Source organism: Schistocerca piceifrons, chromosome 1 (assembly GCF_021461385.2).
Source record: "Schistocerca piceifrons isolate TAMUIC-IGC-003096 chromosome 1, iqSchPice1.1, whole genome shotgun sequence".
NCBI classification, from domain to species: Eukaryota; Metazoa; Arthropoda; class Insecta; order Orthoptera; family Acrididae; genus Schistocerca; species Schistocerca piceifrons.
Genome location: NC_060138.1, coordinates 636,313,870 through 636,340,140, shown reverse-complemented (window position 1 = coordinate 636,340,140; position 26,271 = coordinate 636,313,870). Strand labels below are relative to the sequence as shown.

The 26,271-nt window shown below is 42.5% G+C and overlaps 1 protein-coding gene across 1 annotated transcript in view; it reads left to right on the top strand.

Annotated features, from left to right (window-relative positions):
* The window catches only part of LOC124786139 (long-chain fatty acid transport protein 1-like), a 390,437-nt gene that overhangs the window by 138,009 nt on the left and 226,157 nt on the right, over nucleotides 1-26,271 (top strand). The gene's annotated exons all lie outside the window — the stretch shown is intronic.

Below are 26,271 nucleotides of genomic sequence, written 5' to 3'. Positions count from 1 at the left end.
ATTTAAAAAGGTTTTTTTTCACTCAAAAACAAGTTCAGAGATGTTCAATATGGCCCCCTCCAGACACTCGAGCAATATCAACCCGATACTCCAACTCGTTCCACACTCTCTGTAGCATATCAGGCGTAACAGTTTGGATAGCTGCTGTTATTTCTCGTTTCAAATCATCAATGGTGGCTGGGAGAGGTGGCCGAAACACCATATCCTTAACATACCCCCATAAGAAAAAATCTGGATGCGTGCTACATTTTCATCACTCGTTCTCGGCCGTCCAGAACTTTTCCCTTTGCACAAACACCCATTCTCTGTAAACTGTTTATATCAACGTTTAATACACCACCTATCAGGAGGTTTAACACCATACTTCGTTCGAAATGCACGCTGAACAACTGTCGTCGATTCACTTCTGCCGTACTCAATAACACAAAAAGCTTTCTGTTGAGCGGTCCCCATCTTAGCATCAACTGACGCTGACGCCTAGTCAACAGCGCTTCAAGCGAACAAATGTACAACTAAATGAAACTTTATAGCTCCCTTAATTCGCCGACAGATAGTGCTTAGCTCTGCCTTTTGTCATTCCAGAGTTTTAAATTCCTAAAGTTGTGCTATTCTTTTTGAATCAACCTGTATTGTAGGCATGTAAAGGAATTTTGTAAAATAAACTATTTTCTTCAATTCTATCATATAGTGTGCAGAAATTTTCGAAATGATCTCCTTAGAACTAGCAAACATGGCAATGCTTGCTAAATATATGTGGGAATTGGAAATACATCCAAATCTTCTTCTCCTCGCTGTCTCTGTCCATCTCCTCCTGTCTCCTCTCTTCGTTCAGCTCTTCCTTCCCGTCTCTGCATCCATAACCTGCTTCCTCCCTTTCTGGCTGCCTCTCTCTGTATCCATCACCTCGTACAGTCCCTATCTCTCTCCACCCATTTCCCCCCGCCTCTCTCTATCCATCTCCTCTTTGTCCGCTTCTTTGCCCATTTTCTTCCTCCCCCCCCCCCCTACTTATCCATCTCCTCTTCTCCCCTCTTTGTAAACTTGAGCCTTGTTTACTGCCATTGCAAACGATACCTTGATTGGGAATTGACGTCGCTTAAAATGAATGGGTAAATCGATTAGGATCATTGGTATACGGAGGTATGAGAGGCCTCTCCTGCTGCTAGATGTGTGAGAGTAGTAGCTTCAATGACAGTATTCCGCATAGTTCTAATCTGCGAACATACAGGATCACAAAGTTTTAGACTTTTCTGATTCCACAGTAATATCCTAATAATAAGCCGAAAGCCATAAATACATCTTTCCCGTTTTCTGTTAAAACCGAATGCGGGGAAAGAAAAACAATAGCACATTGTCGTGTAAACAGTTTTTTTAAAATTATGTATAAGGAGAAAGAATATACATAATGTATAAGAGAGAAACAATATGTCTAAGAGCTTAAATTCCCTGTTACCGTAGTTAAAATGGACTGCGACAAAGGAAACGAAACTGCACATTTTCATGGCACAGTATTTTGATTCTTGCAATATATATATATATATATATATATATATATATATATATATATATATATATATATATATATATATATATATATAATTTTTTACTCTATGCTGTAATAATCGTTCGAATATATACCGGGTGATCAAAAAGTCAGTATAAATTTGAAAACTTAATGAACCACGGAATAATGTAGATAGAGAGGTAAAAATTGACACACATGCTTGGAATGACATGAGGTTTTATTAGAACAAAAAAAAAAAACCAAGTTCAAAAAATGTCCGATAGATAGCGCTGGCCAGCAAAACGTCAGTGACTGCGCATGACAATCGTGTATAAAAGAAGCTGTAATGAGAGAGAGAATCAGATGCGCCAGCAGTCGCAGCATGTTGACGTTACCTGAAAAGGCGCTTTTAGTGAAGATGTATTATCAGAATGGGGAATGTGCTAGTTCAGCATTACGATCCTATCGCCATAGGAAGTGGATTCGAACGGGTAAAGGTCCGTTGACAAATGCAGCTGTGGCGAGAATGATTTCGAAGTTCGAAGCCACAGGTTGTTTAGACGATAGACCCCGTAGTGGCCGACCGAGCACAAGGCGTAATGCTGCTGAGACAGTTCAGGAAGAAATGGAGACTGTAGAGGATTCGTCTATGCACGGGGAAGTCAGCGCTCGTGCAGTCGCACGTCGCACCGGCATTCCATACACTACTGCTTGGTTGGCACTTAGACGTACCCTCCGATGCTATCCATACAAAATCCATCGGCATCATGAAGTGTTACCTGGCGATTTAGTGAAGCGCAGGGCATTTGCGGTGTGGGCGTTTCAAAAGATGACGGAAGATGACGATTGGTTGAGTAACGTGTTGTGGACCGACGAAGCTCATTTCACGCTCCGAGGGCCTGTCAACGCCCACAACTGCAGAATTTGGGCTACCGAAAATCCTAGAACTGTCCTGGAAACGCCATTGCACGACGAGAAAGTCACGGTATGGGTTGGATTTACCACATCTACCGTTATCGGGTCTTTTTTCTTCGAGAAAATGCGTGATTCTGGTTTTGTAACAGCTACCGTGACGAGTGAGGTGTACGCCGATACGTTACGGAATCGCATCATCCCCAGCCTGGCTGATAAACACCTGATGGAACGTACGATGTTTATGCAGGATGGCGTTCCACCCCATATTGCTAGACGCGTGAAAGATCTCTCGCGCACGTCGTTTGGTGATGATCGTGTGCTCAGCCGCCACTTTCGTCATGCTTGGGCTCCCAAGTCCCCAGGCCGTGCGATTATTGGCTTTGGGGTTACCGAAGTCGCAAGTGTATCATGATCGACCGACATCTCTAGGGATGCTGAAAGACAACATCCTACGCCAATGCCTCACCATAGCTCTGGACATGCTTTACAGTGCTGTTCACAACATTATTCCTCGACTACAGCTATTGTTGAGGAATGATGGTGGACATATTGAGCATTTCCTGTAAAGAACATCATCTTTGCTTTGTCTTACTTTGTTATGCTAATTATTGCTATTCTGATCATATGAAGCGCCATCTGTCGGTAATTTTTTGAACTTTTGTATTTTTTTGGTTCTAATGAACCCCTATGTCATTCCAAGCATGTGTGTCAATTTGTACCTCTCTATCTACATTATTCCGTGATTTATGCAGTTTTCAAATTTACACTGGCTTTTTGATCACCCGGTATATACGATTGTTAGAGCATTGAGTAAAATTTTTCAGTTAATCGGCCAAGAACTTTTGGAGATTTTTGGTAACAACGCTGAACACCGGCTTGTCTTTATATAGCAGTACGGATTAATTTTCCTCGCCTCTTACATCCAGCGCAAACGGAAGTCTGCGTAAAGTGCTGCGTCGAACGAGCTCGGAACTGTTACGCAGCTGCCATGTTTCTACACCATCCAAACACAACAATAAATCGCTTGGAAAAACGTGCACGGTAACTCAGTTGTAAACCTAAAGGTGAGGCACTTGCAGTCCTATTGACATAACAGCCTCCGCCCCACCTACCCAGCAGAAGCGTGTTAAAGCTTTATGCAAACACGCACATCTGTTCAAGCCATCCACGCTACTGCAGCACTTAAACATCAACAGAGGTACCGAAGACTGTGACTTACACCTTGTTTAAAAGAAAACGATAAACGCCCAATGTTGACAAAAGTGCTCGAAACCACCTCCCAAAACATATCCTCCACGTTTTGCAGCGTAATACAGCCCGTATGAGTCAGTTGTTTGTTTTGGGTACATCCGGCACAGAACTAACGCTGTTTGATTTGCGCTAACCATATGCTATGTTTCTGCAAAATTTTATTTTTCTTTTTTAACTGAATTTAGCGGGAAGTGCTTTGTCTCGGGCGTAAATGATCATTTTCAGTAGAACAATAGCTTTAAGTTCCTTATTTCGTTTATCGTCTGGGTCGAAATTTTGTTCCCGTATAGGCAATGCCCATGGCTCTCGAACCACACAGTCCAGAATCGGTATGCCATAAGGCAAGATCACCATGAGCACTGGGTCAGTCATGCCGCCGACGCAACACGCTGAAGATACCGGTTTGGCTAAATACCGTCTCCTACTGTGTGAAAAAGTCCACATCTGTCTGCTGCACATCCTAGTCAGACAGTAATCGTCGACCCTCCATGTCCTCTTTTAAGGGACGGAAGGCGTGAAAATCGTGTGGGAGAGATCAGGACTATAGGGCGCTTGTTCGAGTTTCTCCTTAATTGAGATGGCGTAACCTCTGTGTTACGACATGCGTTATCATAAAACAGCAGCTCCCTTCACCCACAATGTGGTTTCTGACAGACATGCTGCCCCATAAATATTCTTCATTCTCCTATGGAAGTGTACGGGTGTTTGTTCCTCGGTAGCCTAGGAAAGAATAACAGCACGTTAACCCTGTTTGGACGCACTGGTAATAAAGTCGCCATTGTCCACATTTCCGTACTTACCGCCCGTACGTCGGCAAGACACGAATTGCGACGATACCTAACAGTTACTGCTCTCCTGGACAGCATCACATATGAGTCAAGCAGTTGCGTCTTTACCTGCGGTTACTTTAGGTCCTTGGGGTATGCACAGCCCTGTTTAAAAAGAATAGCTTGATGTAACCATAGGGTCGAGCCGCAGGCATCTGCTTTCACGGTCAGCAGCTAATTACCTGCAAATATTAACCTGTAGCTGCGATCCTCCAGTGAAATAGTCTATGCGTTGACTAGAACTGCGAGTTAATAAAATACACAGAAATATCAAATAAAAGAGAAATGAATAATTTAATAAAAACTGTTCTATTGTAACGTCTATAATCGGTAAATATGGCAAGAATTGTGTTGAATAATGTTTATTCGAGAAAGCACATCTCACACAAATGGGACTTGGTCCTACGATATTCAGTTGAAATACAGACAGAAAATACCCTTATCAAATGTGGTAAATTTACATGAGAGTGTTTCGAGAATGGTAGCAAAATCCCCTAACTAAATAGTCATCAATGATACGTTAAAACTAAGTCCATTTTGTAATCACAGTACAATAAATGTTCACCAGCTCAAAACTGAGTTCAAAAATGGTGCAAATGCCTCTGAGCACTATGGGACTCAACATCTGAGGTCATCAGTCCCCTAGACTTAGAACTACTTAAACCTAAGGACATCGCAGACATCCATGCCCGAGGCAGGTTTCGAACCTGCGACCGTAGCAGCAGCGCGGTTCCGAACTGGAGCGCCTAGAACCGCTCGACCACCGCGGCCGGCAATTCAGGGTTCAACACGATGGTTTACAAGTTATCACACACGATACAACTCATACTCTGTCTATCCTCATTTCCTTAACTCAAGGGGAATAAGTCAAGAGTCTTACGCTGGAGCGCATTCAGACCTCTCGAAATGTAAAAGTTAAAGTATGGAGGAGCCATTCACAACCCACAAACAAACATCACTACGATCGAATACTATGTGTTACCACATGCAGGTCTGCCTCCTTGCAGAACACATTTAAAAGTGTCCAGAATCGCCCCCTTGAGCTTCTTACTCGAAAAGACCCAGTCTCCACTCGACTCCCATAGTGTTCCGCTACTGCCTGCTTTTCCATTGGCCGAAGACCGTTCCCGCCAAAAATACATCGTTCTTGCTTGCTAGACATGATTTCACTCATCTTGACCACTTTCCCGCACTAAACTAACTTATCATAATATTTAAACACAAATGTTATAAGCATTTGGTTACATTAAGACCATTTACAATAAACGCAAGTAATAGTTGGTTCATAAATAAGTTAGCTAGTACTCTTGCGCAAGTGTGCTCACGTTGAATGACTACAGATTATAGCTAAATATCATTTAAACAATTATTTACGCCTTCTTGACAGAAGCGTCTTTTAGTTCTCTTTTCAACTTTGGTATCCGCTAACACGTCCGGCTAACCACTTTTAAATTTGCAGACTTTTCTGATAACACCTGCAATCAACGTCTGTATAAAGTTACAGGCAAAATAGTAAACTGTTCATTAAATAAAAACGCAAGTGTGACAAAATGTGAAGTACTGATGCTGTGTTCATTTGCTGTGTAAATGTAGAGAATACAATATTCTGACACACACTTGCGTAATGAAAAGCATGTAAAAGACTCTGTAAATCGAGAAATAAAACAGATACAGATACGTAGCTTTCAGAGATAATGTTTGTTGAAATCACATGAAGTGACTAAAAGTTGTTAATTCACTGGGGCATTGTGAAAATGTTTATTCGCTGCGAGGTATTAACTTCTGTAGTTTTAAGGATATTGAGATATTGTTGTGTTATTGGATGCACTTTATTTTTCTGGGATCGCCGATGTACTCAGATTTGCATTAACATTTGACGAGCTGTTGTCGAATATTAAAGAACTGTAATTTAGCCATCCTTAAGGTTGTCTGACAGTCCGCCATTTCCTGGAACATTGTCCATCCTCCTAAGCGACCGCCGGTGGAGCAAAATTCCCGGACTGGAATTAAACCAAATGCGGTCCTTTGCTGACGTCCTTGCACCTGGCTCGCCTACAGTGGCGGAAACCGGAACAGCTACTGAGCGCTCTGAGCCCTGGGCCCGCTTGCGTTCTGCTTACAACAAATTCATCTTACGTCGTACCATTACTGGGCGGCCGGTTAGCTCGCCTAAATACGCGTAACCTTACAGAATGCCACGCTAATCACTGCCTACACGTCGGTGGCTATGTACCTTCATTGGAGTCTTGCTACGTTCATATACGTTGCAGCAACGCCCTCAGACACAAACTTTTTGGTCGCTCCTTGTATAATTACTTACTCATTGAAAGAATTTCTTAGGTTCACAGGGACATCTACGCAAACGTAAAATCCAAACAAACCAGAAGTTTTCGCTAAATCGCCACGCAATTTCAATTTGGTCACGAAGAACGACAATTTAGAAAAAAAAAATCAGGCTATCCCACGTGTCTGGATTCACACCTCTGGGGCTTCCGGTAGTTTTTCTTATCCCATTCTCTAAAATAAAACGTTACGAACTATTAATATTGAAGTTGCGTGATTGAATCAGTCAGGGAAGCTACCGGATTTTTTTGCCACCTTCTCCGCATGGAATGATAGAATAATTATAACTATTGGTGCTTTTTAACTTAAAAAACACTTCATTCCTTAGTTAAGAATTGATCGTACCACAGCCGCGCGGGATTAGCCAAGCGGTCTAGGGGCTGCAGTCATGGACTGTGCGGCTGGTCCCGGCGGAGGTTCGAGTCCTCCCTCGGGCATGGATGTTTGTGTTTGTCCTTAGGATAATTTAGGTTAAGTAGTGTGTAAGCTTAGGGCCTGATGACCTTAGCAGTTAAGTCCTATACGATTTCACGCACATTTGAACATTTTGATCGTACCACAGGGCAATTGATCGCTTTTAATTCTATTTTATTTACTGCTTTCAGAGTAATGTTAACCAATGAAACGCCACTACCACGCAAGCTAAACTTTCACTCATGTACCAGCATATTTTTAAACAGGAGTAATCAGCTTCAAGCATAATTTTCTGAGAACTTTTCCTGCATACATTCATCTTACTAGGAGAAACAAAGCCGGAGATTTAAAATGTGCGAGGACGTACTGAAAAGTAATGCCTCCGAATTATTTATGTGCAATCTCTTAAAGCTTTTCAGATAAAATAAAGGTTTATTAACATTCGACATCTTTATTCTTTATGTCTGTATACTTATTTCTCAATATAGTGTGTGCCGCTGTTTCTCTGGCACTGACATAGTTACGTTACACATCGCCAGGTTACACACTACAACCCAGAACCCTCTAGCTACAGAGGCTTCAAATATGTAGACGCGAAGATTAAAGGTGTAGAATGTTAATAACGTTTATGATTTAAAAAAAAAAGAAGTTTAAAACTTTTCCATAAAAAATTCGAAGGCATTAGTTCTTAGCACGCCCTCCTATTTACGATTACCGAAATTGTCTTTCTTTGACATCCATTTTCTAACGAAAGTATGCACGGGAAGAAATTTTATCAAAAATTTTTGTACCGTTACAATGTAAATAATATCAGTATGGTGCCTGAGTGCACCAATTTGGTTCACTCTGTGCATCAGTGAAATTATTTTCCGTAATGCTGTCTAAGAGGTTTTAGAGAGCGACTAATTTAATAGCATCCTCTGAAAGTACGTCGTGCCATACTACTACCTAGGTAGACGTAAGGGGTCATTCATAAACATCTTCGTTATCTGATGTTCAATAACTTCTTTGTTGCCTGTCGTACTGTAGATGGAAAACAGTCGCACGTGTTCCTAGGTTACTGCCAGAGGAAAGCATATAACACGATGTGAAAACTGTATCACCACAGCATCTCTCAACAGTCCGGCGGCAGATAGAACAGGAAATTTATTGTGACAGCTTATTTTTTTTTAAAGAGAGGATGTGATCGAACCTTTTCTTTCAGTTTCTCTTCGCCATACGCTGTAAGATGTTCAGAATTTTCGCTCCACTGTTGCCTCTGAACACTCATAAAGTCATAACCTTTTCTGCGGTAAAATGAGAATCTCATTCGTCATTCGCATCTCAGCTCGTACCTGGCAGGATTTTCCAGATAGAGCTCGTATCTACGTAAAGCTGTTTAACTGATTCGTTATCAGAGTTTTACTTTGTCTTAGCTTTGTGTTCATTAACTGACTTATCTATAGACAGTGACCTACCGAACACGTCCTTGAACTTCCATAGATATTTTATGAGAGGTATCTTTTCTTATCTCTACATTTTACAATTCATCTTCCCCGCTTTGAGTAGCTGTTTACTCGAATATGAAGGAATGTCTTCATATCTCTTGCTTATAGATGTCTCAAGCGATTAAAACGAAGTTACGATCTCCAGTGGGCATCTGGTGCGAACTAAAGCTCGGCTACTGATGGTTACGCGATAAGAACTCCTTGATGTGCAAAGAGCCACCAGTTTAATTTTCAGTATAACGCATATTCTGAAGGCTATGCAGAATTCTAAATTTTCATGTCCTCAGTACGCAATAGGATATAGGGAACAGTGCATTAGCAATCCATAACGTTTGTAGCATTACAGAAACACATTTTGTAGTATTACAGTTGACGAATATTTGTAAATTACAGAAGAAATATGGTGGCCGGTTCTGTAAGACAATTAAAATGATATTCAATAGAAAACATTTTCCTGGTATTCTACAAAATTGTGTCTATTTGGTCACGAACCGGCTTTTGGCTTCTTAGGCCATCGTCAGGTGATAACAATGTCGCAAACACAGGTAAAATGACGTGCGACTTACATAGCCATTCTTTACATAGAAGATACAATGGAGGAGACTTTTAGAATCTTTACAAAGGAAAGCTTTACTTTTCTTATATCAGAACAGAAGCATTTAACAAAAATTAAAAATTAAATTTTTATGTGATTGCTGTTATATCGAAATCAGTGAAAAATAAAGTTGAATTTACAGTTATAATATAACATTTGTGTAAATAAAACTTAAATAACAGGGAAGGGGGTAGGGGGGAAGGAAATTGAGTTTGTTCTTTTAATACCAAGTTGGTATTTTACGTTGAGTTTAAGTATTTCTTCTATGCTTGTATTGTATTAAACCGGGTACCTAAAAACGACGGAGAGGCTTCGTCCCGCCGTAGCCCACAGTGGTTCACAACCGCACAACAGGCCACAGCAGTCCACCCATCCCACCGCCGCCCCACACCGAACCCAGGGTCACTGTGCGGTTCGGCCCCCAGTGGACCCCCGTCTCATACCAGACGAGTGTAACACCAAATGTATGCGTGGTAGAGTAATTATTGTGCACGCGTACGTGGAAACGGTGTTTGCGCAGCAATCGCCGACATAGTGTAGCTGAGGCGCAATAAGAGGAGTCAGCCCGCATTCGCCGATGTAGATCCACAGACTGGCCGGCACACCGGACCTCGACACTAATCCGCCGCGCGTAATCGTGCCGGGGACGGGCACGCCTTCCCGCTCGGGAAGCAGCGCGTTAGACATCGCGACCAGCCTGGCGGGCTTTCCTGCATGCTTAGTTTTTTTGTTTTTCTTCACAGAATGTAAAACTTGACAGTCTACATCAGATGGGTAGTTTTCCATTAAAAAATGTTTGACAAATGTTGAATATGTCTTTGTTAAACTCCGGCTTCTCTCACGTTTATAGCCTAATTACCACAGCCCTGCCTGACCGACCAACATATAGACTATCTAGTCAAAAGTATCTGGGCCCGTATAAGTGGACATTTGATATAGGGTACGTCCAACTTTCATCTTTATGACTGCTTGAATGCTGCTGAATTTTGGTGAGGTCTCTGAAAGTCTGTGCTTGTTATACACTTGTTTGTTAAATGTTCGCTTGTAGTCACGCTCATTTGATTTCGTCACTTTCTCAGAGAAACGGATCTGGTGTTGGAGGCCCTACTTTGGTTCAAATGGCTCTGAGCACTATGGGATTTAACATCTATGGTCATCAGTCCCCTAGAACTTAGAACTACTTAAACCTAACTAACCTAAGGACATCACACAACACCCAGTCATCACGAGGCAGAGAAAATCCATGACACCGCCGGGAATCGAACCCGGGAACACGGGCGTGGGTTATTTTCTTTTCTGTTAGCGCTTAATACATGTTCAACAGAGTTCAGTTAACATTGTACAGGAACGCTGATTCCTGTGCAGTAGACGACCATCTTCAAACACAAACTTCCGTTTGTGGAAATTATTAAATTCAAGTAGGTCTATGTACCAATAAGGTCACTTGACTAGAGTACAAATGAGGCGCTGAGAGCCATAAGGATCAAAACTTAGTGTACTATATCTCATTCAGAATTCCACAAAATAGGTTTTTTATCAGTATAACTACAACATATACTGATGACCGATCTAATTTTACTATATAGTGAGTGAATTGGCATATTTGTGGAGTGTGCTACCACCTAGCGGGATTTATGCCAAGTGAATGTGGATAAAAGTGTGCTGCAGTGTGCTGCCACCTGGTCACAATGACAAACTTTAGTTGAATGCTAAGGGCTAGCAGTGCACGCTGCAAACCGGCACATTGCTTATCAAATCCGTATGTATATTACGTCATCCCAGTTGCGCATGCGCAGAATCTCCTTAAATGTGCCCAACTGAAGGTGTGCTCACGACCCGGATGCCAAATTTCACCGAGTCTGAAGGAGCAATGTTGCACAGCACAGTAGACTTAGTGCCGCGTATTTCAGATTATCGCATCTACATAATGTTTAACAGGGTTCAAAGAAACATAACCAATAAATCCGGAAGGTGTCAAAAGTTACATTGTTCACGTGCTCATGTGCACTTACACAACAGCTGCCACTCTATATATGATTAATCATTCCAAATCACACGTTTCCAATCATCCACTATTGAATGGCGTAACTCTTTAGACCATCGCAAGTGTCGCTTAGCGTCAACTACAGAAATATGTAGCCTATGAGGGGCTGCACGACCATTGCATCGCATTCTTTTTAACTGCTTACGCACAGTCATTGTGCTAGCTGGGCTGCTGGTGGCACTCGGGAACACAGACTGATTCCTTTCGCTGATGTCATGCGATTTTTTTGATCCACCCTTCGCAATGTTCGCGGACAATTACATCAACAGTCGACTAGAGCAACTGTGGAAGTACTGAAATAGGCCTCATGGATTTCTTACTCAGGTGACATCTAATGACTAGTCCACATTCGAAGTCACTGTTCTCTATTGGCGGAACCATTTCGCTGTCACTTTTTCTCTACTGACAACACATCATTCTTCGCCTCCTTTTATCTGGAGGTCCTCCACTCGTGGTATCTATTGATCAATTCCGCATTACATAGGGAAGTCCGGATACTTTTGAGCATATAGTTCAGTTATCCATAGCTGTCACACGATGATGAGCTAAGCAGCCAGAAACTGTTTCGTGACCGAATAAATATAATTTTGCTAAACATTACGAAACTGTCTCATGTTTAATACTGCAGTCATGTCTTGCCTAGCACCGACGGAAAATTCAGTCTTCCGTCGTATATTCCGAGACTGCGTTTCTTCAGAGACGTATAATTAAGTCTATGGAGACAACGCATCACGTTTATCCCACTGTAACCACTGTTGACAGCGCAATTAGTCGTCGCTTGATAGTGGTCGGTGCCACATGAGGAGTGCCAAGGACCACATCAATAGCCGCTACGGTACGTGAGGCGGGACATAAATCAGTCGCTTGCAGCAATAGTTACCTGTCGGCTCTTCTCCCAGACTAACGTGCAAGACTCTCTTGCACAGTGGTTTGTTGGATCCGTGGCTTCTTGTGGCCTCCGCTACACTCTAAAGCTACCATAAGTTCTTGCCAACAGAAATCGGGTTTTTCAGTTGTCTAGGGTCCAAACCAATATGGTCACGAGCCCAGGAGAGGTGCTGGAGGTGGTGTCGTGCTGTTAGCAAAGGCACTCGTGTCGGTCGTCTGCTGCCATAGCCCAATAACGCCAAACTTCACTGCACTGTCCTAACCGATACGTTCGTCGCACGTCCCACATTGATTTCTGAGTCTGCTAGTCTGTTAGCACTGGCAACACTACGAAAACGCCGTCGCTCTCGGTTGTTAAACGAAGGCCGTTGGCCACTGCGTTGTTCGTGGTGAGAGGTAATCCCTGAAATTTGGTATTCTCGGCACACTCCTGACACTCTGGATCTCGGAATACGGACTTCCCCAACGATTTCCGAAATGGAGTATTCCATGCGTCTGGCTCCAACTACCATTCCGCATTCAAAGTCTCTTAACTCCGCAGTGCGGTCATAGTCACGTAGGACACAATTTCATATGAATCATCTCAGTTCAAATGACAACTCCGCCAACGCACTGCCTTTTTATACCTCGTGCACGCTATACTACCGCCATCCGTTCATGTGCACATCACTATCCCATTATACTGTATTGGTGGAAATTAGCAAACTTTTGTTTCTTTTCTGGTGTTAATAAATGCTTCCTGAAGTTATTAGGTAGAGGCCCCACAAATCAGGTCCGTATTTAGGATCTTTAGAGCCCTAGGCCCTCTAGTGCTGGTGCTATGAGGGAAAATTTTTGTGATAACTGCCTGTATTTTAGAACAGTTTTCGAGTTAAAAGCCTATAATGCTTATTACTTAATGGTATAAAATTTTGCTAAGCAATTTATAATTTAATTAATTTATGAGTTGAAGTAACGAAGAGAACTTTCGTCTGGCACTTTTAATTTTAAATCCCTTATCTCTTATGGTGATAAATTTGTATTATCATTTATGCAGAAAAATATAAATAAATGTTGTTATAGAAATATCTCTACTCTTCAGTTACACTGTTAAAATTTGCCTACTACGCTGGGTATAGACGCCACGGAAGTTCTGAGTACTTCACTACAATGACAGGTTGTTGTTGTTGTCTTCTTTTGATACAGGTCTCCTCGCTAGTCTATCACATGCAAGCCTCTTCCATTTGAACCTCCTTACTGTATTCAAGCCTTGGCCCGCCCGTGTAGATGCGCGCATTAGCATGACGTTCCCGGGATTTGGGAAGCTGCGCAGCCCAGATCGAATCCGCCTGACCCGAGTAGGTGAACAGCGGGCTGGTACTCAGATTCCGTCTGATTCATAAACTCTTAGAAAACTTTCTCACACTTTCACATGGGATAACATTAGACGTAGACAGATTGGGTACAAAAATTATGTTCCGGGGATGACGGGGGAGGGGGCACAGGAAAGGTATTTTGCCGCCCTATATCACTAGTATTGCCACATCCAGCATAACATGGCGACCGCATGAAGACATGGGGTAAGACCAAGACTCTACAAATTGTAACCCCCCATCTCCCACCCGTCCCCCTCCCCTACACACTTCCTTTCATTATCTAATTTACGATTCGTTGATGCCACTGGACGTGTCCTATTAACTGATACATTTTTTGATCAAGTTTTATCATACATTTATTTTTAACGGCCTTAGGTGTTATAATGCTGTAATATAATTATTATAACAAAAATACATTCATATTAAAAATATTTTAGAAGCTTTTGTCGTTCATCATCTATCCTATACCTAATTTTTGTTTCCTGTTGTTTCAGGTAAGCAACCATAGACGATCAATTTGCCACCCAACTATGCTGCCGTGCAGTGGTCGAATACCTGTATATATCGAGGTACAGTTCAGCAATATCTATTCATGGTAAGTTGTTGGCAGCTCAGTGAAGCGAAATAAAGTATTTCGAATGCTTCAGCAGTTTCGGTACGTTGTTTACACTGGCCAGGTACACAAATAAATGTCACTCACTGTCGAACTAATATAAATCGGAACACACATCAGAACGAGACAGATCATAGAGAGCACAGCAATGTCAAAAGAACCTCTGTTAACCTAATCAGACGAGTGGAATTCAAAAACAGTATTACTTGTTGGGTTCGTCGGCTCTTGAAAAGAAATTTGTTGCAAACAAAGAGGGACTTGGATGATGATCATCTGAAATGTCCCTATGAGAAATGTCCACAGGGTCGCCCCGAAGTAGTCACGCCTGATGACACATGATCGTTTCGTTTCAAACCTTTGAGGAAAGACAGGTAATAGAGTGAATCTATTCATGATCTCCGAGTCGGTGAAAGCGAACTGAGTGACATTTCTTGTGAAATAACATTAGCGCAATATTTATGGTTTCCATGGTTTCCATTTAGGGAAAATGTCAGTGGATTGCCGCCCGGGATTAGCCGAGCGGTCTCAGGCGCTGTACTCATGGCTGTGCGGCTGGTCCCGGCGGAGGTTTGAGTCCTCCCTCGGGCATGGGTGTGTGTGTTTGTCCTTAGGATAATTTAGGTTAAGTAGTGTGTAAACTTAAGGACTGATGACCTTAGCAGTTAAGTCCCATAAGATTTCACACACATTTGAACATTTGTCAGTGGATTCTTCTGAAAAACATTCGGCTGGTTGTCTTTCCTATCTCTGTCCTATCCGAGATCATGCTCCATTTCTACGATCTTTCCATTGATTGAAATTTAAATCTTAGTACCTCTTTCTTCCTAGTAGACCTTCTCTATAGCTATAGTTAACAAACCAACCATATTGGCTGTTTATCATCAGTAGTGCCAGGAGACAATGGGAGCAAAAAAAATGGTTCTGACAAGGAAACCTCCCCATCGCACTCCCCTCAGATTTAGTTATAAGTTGGCACAGTGGATAGACCTTGAAAAACTGAACACAGATCAATCGAGAAAACAGGAAGAAGTTGTGTGGAACTATGAAAAAAATAAGTAAAATATACAAACTGAGTAGTCCACGCGAAGATATGCAACATCAAGGACAATGTCAGTTCAGGAGCGCCGTGGTCCCGTGGTTAGCGAGAGCAGCTTCGGAACGAAAGGTCCTAGGTTCAAATCTTGCCTCCAGTGAAAAGTTTAATTTTTTATTTTCAGTTTATGTGACAAACTCTTATGTTTTCATTACTTTTTTGGGAGTGATTATCACACCCACAAGAAAACCTAAATCGGGCAAGGTAGACGAATCTTTTTACCCATTCGCTAAGTGTACAAGTTAGGTGGGTCGACAACATATTCCTGTCATGTGACGCACATGCCGTCACCAGTGTCGTATAGAATATATCAGACGTGTTTTCCTGTGGAGGAATCGGTTGACCTATGACCTTGCGATCAAATATTTTCGGTTCCCATCGGAGAGGCACGTCCTTTCGTCTACTAATCGCACGGTTTTGCGGTGCGGTCGCAAAACACAGACATTAAACTTATTACAGTGAACAGAGACGTCAATGAACGAACGGACAGATCATAACTTTGCGAAAATAAAGAAAGTAAAATTTTCAGCCGAAGGAAGACATGAACCAAGGACCTCTCATTCCGCAGCTACTCACGATAACCACGGGACAACAGCGCTCCTGAGTTCACAATCTCCTTGATGTTGCTTATCTTGCGCATGGACTACTCAATTTGTATATTTTGCTTATTTTTTTAATAGTTCCACACATCTTCTTCCTGTTTTCTCGATTGATCTGTGTTCAGTTTTTCAAGGCCTATCCACTGTGCCAACTTATAACTAAATCTGAGGGGGGTGCGATGGGGAGGTTCCCTTGTGAGCACTATGAGACTTAACATCTATGGTCATCAGTCCCTTAGAACTCGGAACTACTTAAACCTAACTAACCTAAGGACAGCACACAACACCCAGTCATCACGAGGCAAAGAAAATCCCTGACCCTGCCGGGAATCGAACCCGGGAACCCGGGCGTGGGAAGCGAGAACACTACCGCACGACCACGAGCTGCGGACCAATGGGAGCAGGCCTGAGATTTAATCAAGGACGTATGCGCACAGGTCAGTGATCGGTAATTGTAAACCGTCTCCTCTCCCATTCTTGACAGCCAAATGCTGTCGAGAAGAATTTTTTGAGCCATCATGTCTAGGCGTGGAATCGGTTACTTCTGAGTCGAGCGTCTCAGCACTACCGTGCTTTAGCGACCTTGGCTAACGGAAACGGTTCTCGTAACATGTCGTTAGGTTCACTCATTTCCCAGCATGTTAAAAAAAAAAAAAAAAACTACAGTTTCTTGTGTCGCGGGGAAGTGAATGTCATCGTAAAAAGAAAGCATCCTGTGCAGCTGAGGCTGTTTCAAAAATAAAAGGTCGATATCCGGCCTGTCAACAACACTACCCTCGTGTTACTGCTTCCGTACATGACTAATATTGAGCCCCTCTAACTTTGACATCCTTAGATATGCTTACTGCTGGTGTTACGGTATTTTTTTTCCTTTCCTAGTTTATAACGGTAATACGATTATTTAGAAGAGAAACGCGTTTTGAAACATAGTATCTTTCAATGGTGCCATAATATGTGGCTGGTCGCAGCTTTCTTCCGAAAACATCCACAGTGTTATCAAGTTATTGTAGCCCAACATTGCCAGTACCATTACTCTTAGTCTTAACAGTAGTAGAACATAAACTAGTGAGCCAAAATCTTATGACCATTGCCCACCGTGAAATTGAACGTCGACTGATGCCGCTGTAGGCAAGTGACACGGTACGGAAATGGAAATAAGCATACGTCATTGTGGGTCGGGAGTCGCCGATTCGGGGAAGTTCGACCGCCGAGGGCAAGTACTTTTTGCATTCGAAGCCACACTGGGCGACTTGCGCGTCAGAGATGGGGATGAAATAATGATGAGAACAACACAAGACCCAGTCTTTGAGCGGAGAAAATCTCCTACCCCAGCAGGGAATCGAACTCGGGCCCCTTGGTGTGGCATTCGGCAGCGCTGACCACTCAGCGAAAGGGTGCGGACAAGTGACATCCTAATTTAGACTACTATCAATATAATATCAAGACGGCGTAGTTTAATGTTGTTACCAAAAATCTCGAAAAGTCCTTGGTCGAGCTACTTCAGATTTTTTACACGTTACTTTAATAAACGTTCGGGTGGATATAGGCTATGGGAAAGATTTGTAGCAAATAACTCGAAATGTTATTCACTGAGTTATTTCAAAATTTTACACTGTACTCTAAAAAGCTTCTGGGCTGAGATGGGCTACATATTTTTTTTTAATATAAAGGGGAAACGTTGTCATCAAAAATCTCGAAAAATTTTTGATCGACTTACTTCAAATTTCCACACGATACTGTAATATAATTTGGACCAGCATAGATCATATATTTTCCAAATACGTATAGTACGTAAATGTATGTAAGCTACAATACGCAAACGTTGTAGGTAAAAGTCTCGGAAAGTTCTCGATCGAGTTACATAAGATTTCTCCTCAGAACTCTAATAAACATTCAGACGGACATAGTCTACACATATTTTCAAACAAAAAAAAAAACGCTATGCAGATTTTCTGTTAAAACAATGTGCAAGAAAAAAATGTTGTGCTGTGTGGATGTGTGGTTTACTTTTCTTTCTCACAGATAATTGTAACTATATCAGGACATTAACACCATTAGGCAAATTGTTTTTCTTACACACAAACACACACATTATTTATGATTTTGAACAAAATTTGCTTACACAACAATGTGTTGATTTGTTTTATTCCTCGTAGTTGCTTTTCACTGATAACAGGTAAGTTGGATTTATGGCTGATCGGCTTATGATTAGAATACTACTGCGAAATCTGAACTATACGAAACTTTGTAATCCTATCCGTCAGATGATAACCATGCCAAATACTGTCGTTGATGCTAATATACTCACAGATCCAAGAGCTGAAGACGTCTCTCTCATGCCCCCTTACCAATGATCCATGCCAATTTACCCATTCACCTTAAGCACCTTCGATTTTCAGTCGAGTTTCCCTTTGCAACACCAATAAACGAGACTCAAGAGTCAGAGAGGTGAATAGAGAAGGGGGAGAAAATGAGAGATGGAGGAGGAGGAGGAGGATGAGATGAACAAAGAGAGGAGGGACGAGGAGATGGACAGAGAGAAGGTGAGATGGGAATTACGACATAATTCAATTTCCATACATATTTAGCAATTGCTAAGTACTTCCGGGTTCGATAGTGAAAGAATATAAATGAAGCAGAGACGAATAGAGGAACCACTGCAGCGACGATACGCGTCGCAAATACGGAAATCCACTGTCATAAGCGACTTTGGCAAAGGGTAGGCTGTTATAGCGCAGCGTCTACGAACGAGTATCTCTGAAACGGCGAAGCTGGTCGGCTGTTCGGGTGCTGTTGTAGTGATCATCTATGGAAAGTGGTTAACGGACGGTGGAAAGATGAGTAGGCGACAAGGTGTTAGCCCTCCACGTCTCACCACACAACGTGGAGATCGGTGGCTTTCCAGCTCTGTGAAGCATCCATGGTCGATCTGCCGACAGAGCGCAGTGCTGGTGCGTAGCATACAGTTCCACGCCTAATTGTTGAACATGGTGCTCCGCAGCAGACGAACCCGATGTGTTCACATGTTGACGGCATCATCAACAAGGGCTTCAGTGGGCACTCGTGATCATCGACATTTGACCGTCGACCGTGGGAAACGTGTCGCCTAGTCGGATGGATCCGTTCCTTGTTAAACCAGGTCATGGTCGTGTCTCTTCGTCTTTGGGAGATGTACTCCAGTAGCAGCTCGTAAGGGTTATCACGACAAGTCTGAATGGCGAATAACTAACAGTGGCCAGCCACGTCTCCGTCCACCTAGGTGCCAGCAATAGCGACGACAAGGTGAGAACCGATGGCACTTCTAGCATAAGTCTCAAGTTTTCATTGCCCCCTCCGTCGCTGTTCTTCCACCAGCATCCTGTGCGGCACTCGAAGCAAGTTATCAATTGAAGACATGAAGTCTGAAAATGAGTCCGTGATCATATTTTTGGCACTTCATTTTACAGGTCCGCCTTGATCACATAAATTTTTACATTTCACTATCACCAGTTTCGGCTTTTGCCATCTTCAGATAATAAAATATGCTGATGTAGTATCAACGTCAAACTAAACATGTAGGTGCACAGTAAGTGCTCTTACTATGCAGTAGCCGAAAACGGTCACAGTGAAATGTAAAAATTTATGTGACCAAGACGGACCTGTAAAATAAAACTCGAAGAAAAACCCAACTTCTGTTACTGTCGGAATTCAGTGAGATCTCCGTTACCTCCATCAAATTCCCATAGCGCTTAGCGCAAGGCGTGAGCCGCTTTTTACAGATGTCACACAATATTACAATGAGGTGGCGAAAGTCATGTGGTAGTGATATGCACATATACAGATGGCGGTAGTGTAGCGTACAGAAGGTATAGAAGGGAAGTTAATTGGCGGAGCTGTCATTTGTAATCAGGTGATTCGTATGCAAAGGTTTCCGATGTGATTACGGCTACGCGATGGGAATTACCAGACTTTCAACGCAGAATGGCAATTGGAGCTAGACACATGGGACATTCCATTTCGGAAACTCAAAATTCCAAGGTCCACAGTGTCAAGAGTGTATCGAGAATACCACATCGCCTCTCACCACGGACAACGCAGTAGCTGAACATGGCACATTGTCATCCACAAAAATTCCGTTGTTGTTTGGGAGCATGAAGTCCATTAAAGCGGAATGGTAGTTGGAGACAGATGCATGGGACATTCCATTTCTGAAATCGTTAGGGAATTCAGTATACCGAGATCCTTGGAGACTGTTTGCATTCGTGCGTAGTGCAGCAACTCTACGTGGCATGGATTCAACAAGTCGTTGGAAGTTCAAGGCAGAAATATTGAGCCTTTTCCCCATATAGCCTGTCATAATTGCGGAAGTGTTGCAGGTGCAGTATTTTGTGCACGGACTGACCTCTCGATTACGCCCCATAAATGTTCGATGGGTGGCCAAATTATTCTCTCGGATTGTCCAGAATGACTTTTGTCACGCCATTATATATGGCCACTTATGAGGCTGCGTTCCACGACAGCTGCCCTCCTTTTACATTTTAGGAGTAATCACGCAACACCTGCCCTGAACATTTATAGAAATGGTGAAAAACCTCCCACTCATAAAGTACAACTTACTTTAAAAACTGAATCACACTGTGTTAATTTTCCACAATAGTACTAACCTTATCGTTTCTTGTGAAATTTCTTTCGGGTTTCTCGACCATCCCCAGACAACTTAAGACTAAAGACATCAGCGAGAGATGTTAGTGGAAGGAAGACTTATTTCAAATGATATGTGACGATTTGAAGATCGAGCATCCATACTAAGAACACAAACTGTACTGCTCCGGTTTGATATGGGTACAATACAAAGCTATATTAGATAATGATGTGATGAATGTTTTAGACTGTGTAGATACGAAAATAGCCGGCCGAAGTGGCCGTGCGGTTAAAGGCGCTGCAGTCTGGAACCGCAAGACCGCTACGGTCGCAGGTTCTAATCCTACCTCGGGCATGGATGTTTGTGATGTCCTTAGGTTAGTTAGGTTTAACTAGTTCTAAGTTCTAGGGGACTAATGACCTCATCAGTTGAGTCCCGTAGTGCTCAGAGCCATTTGAACCATTTGATACGAAAATAAATCCCTTAACCCATTGATTGACTGACCTAAATATATTGTACAAACACGCTATACAGATAATAGTTGACGTCTCTAAACTGTACACAGATTGATAAACTGTCATAAACATGTTGAAATACATACTAGTACAAATAAGGTATATAGAAATGAACCAGACATAGTACTCAAAGATCTGGATAAACTTAAATAATCAGAGTTAGATGAGAGTTTCAGAAGGAGCATTAGGCAACAACTGACTGAAACAGGATAAAAGGATACAACAGAAGACGAATCAATAGCTGTCAAAGATGAAACAGTTAATACGGAAGAGGATCAAGTAGATAAAAAGACAAGGTCATTCACAAAACTTGATTTGATTTGTGCTTTACTTGTGATCAGATAGTGCATAGCTTTCGAGGTTGGCACTGGATCGCGTTTGCGTATCTAATACTATCTCCTCGAGGCAACTGCTTGGCCTCGTCATGTGGTTTCTGTTTGTCATTGCTCACGAGTAGCGACTACTGATGTCCGAAATGTAGCAGTCTGTATGGTGTCCTCGTTTGAAAGTTGTGCATTGACGATCGCGTTGCTTGCAGACTGCTCACGGCAGGGTGTTTGGAGTTCCGCGCATGCGCCACATGACGGATGCTGCGTCCGAATTTCGCTGTGGCTCCCATGCTAATACAAACAATCATCATCTCCAAACTGTTCCTCTACCGTATACGGTACAAAATATTGTAAAATCTGTTCATATCCTTCCGTATTTAACTTTTTCTTATGCACAATAAAGGGAGCACACCGAAAGCACGAGAAACACCCTCATATCATAACGCAATCTCCTCCGTGCTTCACTGCAGGCACTATACACGATGGCAGGCAACTTCCTCTAAGCAGTCGCCAAAGCCAAACCCTTCGGTCTGATTGCTCCAGTGCACAGCATAAGTCATCACTCCAAATCACTCCATTCCAGTCATCCACTGTTGCTCTTTACTCCACGTCAAGCGAAGCTTAGCATTGACTGAAGAAATACGATGAGCTGCTCGAACATTGCACCCCATTCTTTTTAACTCCGTGCGATAGAGACTGAGGTAGCTGGACTTCTGACAGCACTTTGCGACTCACGAATGATTCCTTCCACTGATTTCGTGCAACTTTTGTATAGCCACCCTTCGCAGTACTCGACGGTCCCTGTTGGTCAGAACATGAGGTCTGCTTGAACGGGGTTTAGCTTTGGTTGTTCCTTCGTGTTCCTCTCCACAATCACATGACCCACAGTAGACTTGGGCAACTTTAGAAGGTTTGAAATATCCCTACTGAAGTGTTTCCTTCCGTGCTACTACTTAGTTTTTAATGTATCGATAAATTTTAATGTATTGAGCGATAGGATCCACTTCAACATCTATAGCATGAAATTTCTTTACATTCTGCATTCATTGAGATATTTTCATGAATTTGATTTCTTAAGTTTACTGATAAATTATTTTTCGATATTTTTGGTTCCAAAAAAAAAAAAAAAATGAAAGGGCAAAGTTTGATGTTGATCGTTTGTGTGCTTGATGCACTGTGAATGTAGGAGGATACAAGATGACTTTAACAGGATTTGTGATTGGTGTAAAGAATGGCAGCTAACTCTAAATATGGATAAATGTGAATTAATGCAGATGAATAGGAAAAAGAATCCCGTAATGTTTGAATACTCCATTAGTAGTGTAGTCACGTCGATTAAATATTTGGGCGTAACATTGCAGAACGATATGAAGTGGGACAAGCATGTAACGGCAGTTGTGGGGAAGGCGGATAGTCGTCTTCGGTTCATTGGTAGAATTTTGGGAAGATGTGGTTCATCTGTAAAGGAGACCGCTTATAAAACACTAATACGACCTATTCTCGAGTACTGCTCGAGCGTTTGGGATCCGTATCAGGTCGGATTGAGGGAGGACATAGAAGCAATTCAGAGGCGGGGCTGCTAGATTTGTTACTGGTAGGTTTGATCATCACGCTAGTGTTACGGAAATGCTTCAGGAACTCGGATGGGAGTCTCTAGAGGAAAGGAAGCGTTCTTTTCGCGAATCGCTACTGAGGAAATTTAGAGAACCAGCATTTGAGGCTGACTGCAGTAAAATTTTACTGCCGCCAACTTATATTTCGCGGACAGACCACAAAGATAAGATAAGAGAGATTAGGGCTCGTACAGAGGCATATAGGCAGTCATTTTTCCCTCGTTCTATTTGGGAGTGGAACAGGAAGAGAAGATGGTAGTTGTGGTACGAGGTATCCTCCGCCACGCACCGTATGGTGGATTGCGGAGTATGTATGTAGATGTAGATGTAGAAAATATTCTGTAGAGATTATTGGACTTCGTCACGAAAATGCAGGTTCGCTCTTCAATAGACGAACAGCTAACGACAGAGCGATAATGGTGCTTTATCGTGACGTCACCACACGTACTTCCCTCAACGCAGTACCGCCCCGAAAGCAGCTGAAACAGCCAAAAAGCACTTCCATAATTCAGTTAATATGAGGGGATGACAGGTTACTTAGTTACTGAAATAAAAATGGTATGAGATTAAATGCAACGTTATTATTGAAAAAGTACACAGTACAGTTACTTTACATCTATGCTAATCGGTGTCCAGAAAGAGAAGGAAGATAATTAAAAAGCAGTCAAAGAACAGTTTTTTGTTACGAAGTAATATTCATTTGAAAGAACGATTGATATAACATCGCCGTATTTTCCAGAATGAGATTTTCACTCTGCAGCGGAGTGTGCGCTGATATGAAACTTCCTGCCGGACCGAGACTCGAACTCGGGACGTTTGCAAGGTTCGCAGGAGAGATTCTGTAAGGTTTGGAAGGTAGGAGACGAGGTACTGGCGGAAGTGAAGCTGTGAGGAGGGGCGTGAGTCGTCCTTGGGTAGCTCAGTGGCTCAGGAGCGCCGTGGTCCCGTGGTTAGCGTGAGCAGCTGCGGAACGAGAGGTCCTCGGTTCAAGTCTTCCCTCGAGTGAAAAGTTTAATAGGAGCCGGAACGGTATCTCAGCGTGTTCGGTCAGAGGGTCAGCTGCCCTCTGTAATAAAAAAAAGTTGGTAGAGCACTTGCCCGCAGAAGGCAAAGGTCCCGAGTTCGAGTCTCGGTCCGGCACACAGTTTTAATCTGCCAGAAAGTATCATCGCCGTATTTTATTTACTGTGCTTTAATAAAATGACATTACGCTATGCAAACTCTGCATCATAAGCATTACACAGCAGCTCAAAAATAATATTGTTTAGCAACGCATCAGTATTAGACGTGTGATTAAGACAGAGAAACGCTATAACATCCAGTGACTAAGCCCCGTTCGAAGTCACTGAGCACTGCTGACCGAGCCATTCTGGTTTTTCTGATTCTCTTCTAACAACACAATGCTCCCTGCCTCCATTTATGCTCCCGGGTGTCGCTTCTCGTGACATCTAGTGGTCAGTTTCGCACAACGTAGATGTGCCCATTTGCTTTTGTTCAGATAGTCTATATTAAAAAAAGAAATATTGCTTTTCTTCTGTCGATGGGATAAAACCATGTTTTCGAACCCTGCACAAATGCAGGAAGGCCCATGTATTGCCTGACTCACAGGAAATATTGGAATGGTGGACACTGTGCTCAGAGCATAAGCGCCGTGGCGCCTCGGCACGAGCAGCAGTCCTACACACTGTCGCACGCTCTTCTCCCAGAGGTCACTCCCGTCACTCCCGTCACAATGAGTTATGCAACAAGTGACCGGCTGCATCCTGCTCGTGTGCGACAACTGGATGAAGCAACCACACAGTCCAGTTGTTTTACATTCCAAGTTAGTCCTTGTCTTACGTCAGCCGCTGAGTCTCAAGGTGGACGCTCCAGACTTTGCAGACGTCATTCGCTGGTTTCTCTCTTTTTCTTTTTTTTTTCGGTGCACTACCTGTAACCTCCGTCTACAATGCCTGTCATGTAACTTAATGAAGGTTCTGCTCGAAGCTTGCAATGCTTTGCGAAGCTATAGATAGAAAGGGGAGGTTTGTAATTGTGCACCATGTTAAGGATTATGGACTTGATTTTCCACAAGGATATGCATAATGTTTAGGCTGCTTACCACACAAACAGCAAACGACAAAGTGAATGACCATTTCTGCCTCAGGCACGTAATACTATGAAACCTCCCCTTAGAAAAATTAATGAATTACTGTGCTAGTAAACCCCTTACGTTATTTGGTTTTCAGACAGCTGAGCGAAACTGAACGTGCACAGACATTTCTCTCTTTACTTATTCAGATCATCAATAAACTGACACACAATATTTTTAGCACAACGCAATCTGACTTTCAATAATCCCTACAAGAGAATGGCCCTGACTAACAATAACCTATACCTTTCACGAATCACTTACCTCACAAAAATCTTCGTTACTCATACTACTGCAATACAGCGAGCGCCAATACTGCCAGCTAAATAAAAGATTCTAACTACTGAAGGCACTAACTACTGATAGGCATAGTTAGCAAATGAAAGATTTTGATAGAGAACAAACAATGTATTTACCTTAATAATAAGTTTTATATATATATATATATATATATATATATATATATATATATATATATATAGAAAGGGGAGGTTCGTAATTGTGCACCATGTTAAGGATTATGGACTTGACTTTCCACAAGGATATGCATAATGTTTAGGCTGCTTACCACACAAACAGCAAACGACAAAGTGAATGACCATTTCTGCCTCAGGCACGTAATACTATGAAACCTCCCCCTGGAAAAATTAATGAATTACTGTGCTGGTAAACCCCTTACGTTATTTGGTTTTCAGACAGCTGAGCGAAACTGAACGTGCACACCACTGCTGGCGGCTCACCTCCAACTGCGCAACGCTACGCGCTGTTCACATCCAACTGCCCAACACTACAATAGCGAATATTACAACAATGCCAACCAGCCACAGACTGCACACAGTACAACCAGTGATTTTCATACAGAGCGCTACGTGGCGTTACTAACATAGAAAACTTAACCAGCCTACTTACACTATAGATAGAAAGGTGAGGTTCGTAATTATGCACCATGTTAAGGATTATGGACTTGACTTTCCGCCAAGATATGCATAATGTTTAGGCTGCTTACCACACAAACACCAAACGACAAAGTGAATGACCATTTCTGCCTCAGGCACGTAATACGCAAACGCATTTAATTTTCAGACAGACGTTTCACTGGATAATGTAGTTCAAAACTGATGTTACGGGACCATT